Source organism: Hibiscus syriacus, unplaced genomic scaffold, assembly GCF_006381635.1.
Source record: "Hibiscus syriacus cultivar Baekdansim isolate YM2019G1 unplaced genomic scaffold, ASM638163v2 tig00117017_pilon, whole genome shotgun sequence".
Lineage (NCBI taxonomy): Eukaryota > Viridiplantae > Streptophyta > Magnoliopsida > Malvales > Malvaceae > Hibiscus > Hibiscus syriacus.
In genome coordinates, this window is record NW_024063526.1 from 4,893,720 (window position 1) to 4,899,932 (window position 6,213).

Consider the following 6,213-nt stretch of genomic DNA (forward strand, 5'->3'; position numbering starts at 1 on the left):
ATAATAATATGAGTTTACAAATAATGGGGAGCTCCCAAAATACATTCGCTAAATAATACAAAATATGGAGTTTCGAAAGAGTTACTACTGAATACATAACAAGGTTCATAAAATTACATGCCCTCTAAAGATTACTCGAGACGTACTCTGAAAGGTCTCTGTAAATTTAAATCTGTTGTAGTGGAATATCTGATGACGATAACCCCCCCACAACCTACTCCCTAAGAACATGTGTATGGAAACACATTCCGACCACTAAGCTTACGAGCTCAGTGCCTCACTGAAAACTGTATTATACTATATGCATTCACTAGATGAAGTGACAAGTGGCACAGGTCTGAGTGTACAACTACTGGACTACTAATCTATGGTTAGCATCATGGTACAGCTGAGGGATTCTGAATCTCGGAGCTCATGCACCCCTCTAGCACTGTCGAAGCACCATCGAGTACTCATGGGTGAGATCCAAAATTTTGCATCGTAACGTACACCTACCGACTTACTCCATCGAGTCTTAGGGCATCTATGCCCAGTCAGCTACTGTAGTATTGTGGCACTGACTTGGATCCACTAACTATCATATTTCTGCTAAAAGAAACTCAGGTGTTCTGATTGTTTCCCGAGCGTCAATAAAGGCTAGTTTTATGTAAACCTAGCTATTTTTGTTTCTACTATTATGATATTAATTATTGTTCTTGCTTGAAGTCTTATTTGAGGATATACTGAAGTGTTGGGGTAACTCAAGTCTAATTTCCTTAAAAACTGACCTTTTTGTCCAAAACAGACTGAAAGTATTGATCCTAGCCCAAGAGTATTGATACTCCAGTAAAAGTTTTGATACTTTATATAAGTATCGATACTTTTAAACATTCTTTTCTACCTAGTTTCGATATTATCCCTCTAGTATCAAAACTCAATCTGTAGAGAAAATATGTGCAAAAACTCATATTCTACTATCCCAAAGACCTTAGTGAGTTTCTAGGCAAGAGTATACATACTCTTTCAATAGTATAAATAGGGCTTTAAACATGTTTAACTCTAAAACATTTTTTCCTTTGTGGTAAACTCATATTGTACCTTAGTGATTTCACATTTTTTCCCTTCTTCATTTTCTCAACTCTCATTTGTCATTTTCTTCTTTCAAGGCTTCACTTTCCTTCTTAGAAAACTTAAGCAAATGTGGGAGCTTTAGTTTATCTCCAGTTTATCCCTTTAAACCAAGGTAAGAACCATATTCTACTCTTCCCAAGCTTCATTTCAAGCCCACTCTTGCAAGGTTTGGTGATGGATACCAAAAATGGGTTTTGAAGGGGTTTAAGGAATTTAGAGAATCCATCTCGTTTTCAGTGTTTCTTAGATATAGAAAGTGTTTTTGAACCCTTCATAGCCTTCACTTTTAGCTAGTAATATTTGTTTGAATCTTGTTTAGTGAGGGAGGTTGGAGAAAGCTCCAAATCTAGTTTCTCACCCAAGCTTGAAGCATTGAGTGTTTTCACCAGTTTAGCATCAAAGATAATTCACTCCTGAGTCAACTATACCATATGTAAGTCATTTAGATGAAATATAGTAGGTTGCATAAGCTTGAAGCATTCCCATGGTAGATTTCATATTTTAGAGTTATAAAAATGTTTAAAGCCCTATTTATGCTCTTTTGTATCTACACTCAATGCTCAACCAAGGGTGAGAAACTAGCTTTGGAGCTTTCTCCAACCTCCCTCACTAAACAAGATTTAAAACAAAGATTACTAGCTGAAAATGAAGGCTATGAAAGGTTTAAAACACTTTCTATATCTAGAAAACACTGAAAACAAGATGGATTCTCTGAATTCCTTAAACCCCTTATAAACCCATTTTTGGCATTCATCACCAAACCTTGCAAGAGTGGGCTTGAAAGAAAGATTATGAAGAGTAGAATATGGTTCTTACCTTGGTTTAAAGGGATAAACTGGATATAAACTAAAGCTCCCACGTTTGCTCAAGTTTTTTAAGAAGGAAAGTGAAGCATTGGAAGAAGAAAATGACAAATGAGAGTTGAGAAAATAAGGAAAGAAAAACAAACGTGAAATCAACTTCAATTATAGGATTTTAGCTTTATTATTTAATAATGGTATAATTGCATCCTTGGTCCCTCTAATTCTGAATGTAGATTAAAAAAATCCTTTTAAATCTTTATTGGGCTTACCTCAAGCCCAAATCATTAAAATGTCCAAATAAATAATGAGAATATTTATGAAGAAAACACCTTTGAAAAATTTTAATGTTTCAGCAGAGGAAGAACTCTGACGTTCAGGTATAATCGAGGTGATGAGTTTTCTCTAGCTTCAATATATTAGTTTTCATATAAGATAAGTTTAGTCAAACTTTTCTTACTAGTGTTACGATGATTTTACTTCTGTTGGTGGATTGGTTTTAAGGTTAGTGATATTATCGATTTTAATATCTTGTAGTAATTTATCTGAATTAAAGATTTCAACACTCAAATTTTTGCATGATGGTTTTAGAAGTCACTGGATTTAAAATTTAGAAAATTTTGAATTTATTGATGATGTGTGTGAGCATTGTGAATTAGATTTGTTCCTCTTTTTTCTACTCGTTTTAACTTGGTTTCTTCAATATGCTTTGATGACATATTGATACAAGCATCACAAGGCTCACATTAAAGGAAGATGGACTAACACTTCCAATTTATATAAACACGACCAAGCCTTGGAAAAGAAGACTAGCATAGTAGCAGACTTGCGATGACTTTTTGAATAAGATCCTTATGTTATTTGGTCGACGTGTCTTCTGTAGTTACGACCGAATATCTCTTATCATTCCAACGGTTCATTAATCTCATCAATCCAATATATGGAACTCAATATATGCTTATTTTAGTAAAGATAATGAATGCAGAAATTCATATACGGATTTAATACGAGATTTTGTAAATATTACGAATTTTCAATATTTTATTGATTATTTGTAATATAATTTAATATATGATGATGCATTATCTATTAGGATTAAATTTATTATTTTATTAGTAATTAAGATCAAGTTAAAATATTATTCTTAGTTTATTATTATTTATTAGGAATTAAAATTAGAACATGTTTAGTTTACTATTATTTTTATCCATTAGCTATTTAGGGATTTTAGAACTCCTCTCCTATATATATAAAAAGGCTTTATTTAACTTTGTAATCACATCTTTTCTTGAATACAATATATTGAGAGATTATCTTTGCAAGTGTTGATTACTTGTGCCTTCGAAGCTTCTTTTCATTAAGTTCTTTTCAAGTTCTTTGTAAGAGAGATATTCACACTCCACTTTGCCTCTTCATTGCGAGTAGGAGGGCTAGTTAGACTTATTTATCGAGTTTTCCTTTTCATTACGACTAGGAGGGTTTGATAGGACCATTATCCATCCATTTCCATCATATTCATCTTCATTATCAATATCATCCACTCCACTATCTCCACGATTTGGCCATAACCCTAATTTAGCTGAGTCATTTTATCTTTATCAATTCTTTTTTAATCTTTATTATATTAGTATTTATTATCTTAATCTTTATTCTTGATATTCTAGAAACTCTAATCCCTACATTATCCATTATAGAACTCCATCATCTTCTTCTTCCATTCATATCCTTTCGCTTTCTTCATCGAGTTTAGAGCTTTCTAGGTTTGATTCCTCAACAAGAGCAACAATCATTCATCCTATACAACATATTTATCAATTTGTATCATATTTGGGATGATTTGTGGAAAGAATCAAGAGCTCTTGATCATTATTACAAGCATACATCGCTAAGTTACCCCAACGGAGCTAGTTCGCACAAGATCATAATTTTCAGGGTTTTTTCATTTTTTCAGTTTAGTTTCAATTTCCTCTTGTTAGTTTTCTATTTTTATTAGAAAGGAAAATAAAAAAGGAAAAAGGAAAAAAATTCCACAAATCGCAAACGAAAGAATTTGGGGCTAATTTTTTACAGGAACTTTCTACATCCTAATAGAAATCTCCCATTCAAAATTCAGACCAAACAGACATCATTAGTCCCATTTGATCCATCATTCAAGATTTTTTGGAAAATTTGAGCACTAGCATTTGACGAATTTTTCCAGAATTTTCTAGAAAGAGTTTGGTGTAAAAAATTTTAGCATTTTTTGAGATCAACAACCCCCTCAAAAATGTTTCTCAAGTTGATCCAGCAAATCAAGGTATTTTTATGGTTTAGTTTTTCCAAAAAACTTTATTTGATTCTTATTACTTTAGGTTCCTATGTTCTACGTTTTCTTTGTTCTTCTACATCATCTAACAAATTTTATTCGTTATGTTAGTAGGATTAAAAGAGTTTACATACTTATTTTTCCTTGCATTCTCGTTCTCTTGGAGTCATACCTTTGTTTAACCTCATAGAGCTTTTAAGTAATTCTTCTCCTCTTTGTTAGCAATTGAACTCCAATACGAACATTGAAAAGCTTTTTGATAAGAGAGTTTTAAAGAGTACAAGATCGGCTTACTTGCCTCTCAGTGTGTTACTTTTTTGGAGTGACTTGTGAGGCTTCTTGTTTCCTTTGATTTTCTTTTCACATTACATGTTTCGTTGAGTGTTGTAAATTTTCAGGATGTTTGAACCATCACTATTTTTCAGACCTATTTGTATGGTTATATGTCAACCTTTAAACATTGAAGATACAAATGATGCTAATATTCAAAGAACAAACTTATTCCTTTCATGGTGTTTGATACAAGGTAAAACTTACTCTATAATCATTGATAACAAAAGTTGTGCAAACATGGTAAGTAGCTACTCGGTAGAGACACTCAACCTACCTTATCAAAAACATCCAAAACCATATTGTCCACAATGGATTAATGAAGGTTCTGAGATGAAAGTCACTAAACAATGCCTACTCAACCTACATATGGGCAAGTATTATGGAGAAATGTGGTGTGATGTACTTCTGATGCAAGCATCTTACGTTCTTCTGGGAAGATAATGGATTTACAATAATGATGCTACCTATTATGGTCATGCAAACAAATACACTTTGAAATTAGATGGTAAGCCTTGCACTCTTCGGCTAATGCCACACAAAAAATCCTGAAAGATCAAATGAGAATTTGTGATGAGGTAGGAAAAACACAAAACGAACAAGACAATGGAAAAGAGGCAAAAACAAAAGAGGTCACAACCCATAAAATCCAAGAACATGACCCACGGGAGGTGAGTGAATCTAATTTTGGGAATAAAATAGTGATTGGAAATACATATGTGAGCACAAAATAATTGAGAGAGAACTTTCTTCATAAAGAGCCTTCCATTCTTGTCCACTTTAGATAACCACTGGTTTTGATTTCTGACAATAACACTAGCTTGCCTAGTATGTTTGTTACTCCTTTACAGAGTTGTCAAATGGTGTTAGGTGACCCACATGACAGATTACCACAAAAATTCCTTAATCACTATGCCATATCAGTAATGAATCACGATTTATAAGAGTCCAAAGGTAAGTATGTTATTACTCATTTTAATGATATTCTAACCTACTTCTTCTCCTTTTTTTTCCAGGGTAGGACTCTTGCATTTATCATCCACACTAACCATAAATCCTTAAAGTGGTCAAAAGATCGAGATGGATTTTCTTTTCAATTAAACATGTTATGCATTCCATAAAGCTCTTCACAAGAATTATTAGTTCCTGAGTCGCACTTAGAAGACTTCATGGATTACTTTCACGAATCACTTGACATGATTTTTAAACACGCCTTGAAACATGAAGAAAACATATGAATCGATCACATACAAAGACAACAGTGGCCGACACCATGTTGAATTTCAATACAAACACCATGTTACAAGACTTGTGTGCAAACGACGATTTCAAGATAACAAGAAAACAATTTCAGTAAGGAAGAAACCTCTACTAAAACACATAAAGACACATCACATTGATCCGGGTAAGTTTTTTACAAGCTTGTCATTCAACATATCTAATTCTCTTTCTCTTGAATTTTCATATTCGTGGATGAATTCCACCAGAGTCTATAATAATGATAACGCTTTCTTCTTTGGACTAATTATCTACTCGAACCTATTAAAAAAATTAAATCTCGAAGATTCAAAGCCTATCAATTCGGTAAGTATAGTACGAATGGATTCTTTAAAGATCCTAATGTTTTTCCCTTTGATGTTTTAGATTCGAGGTCGAATCTTTTTTAAG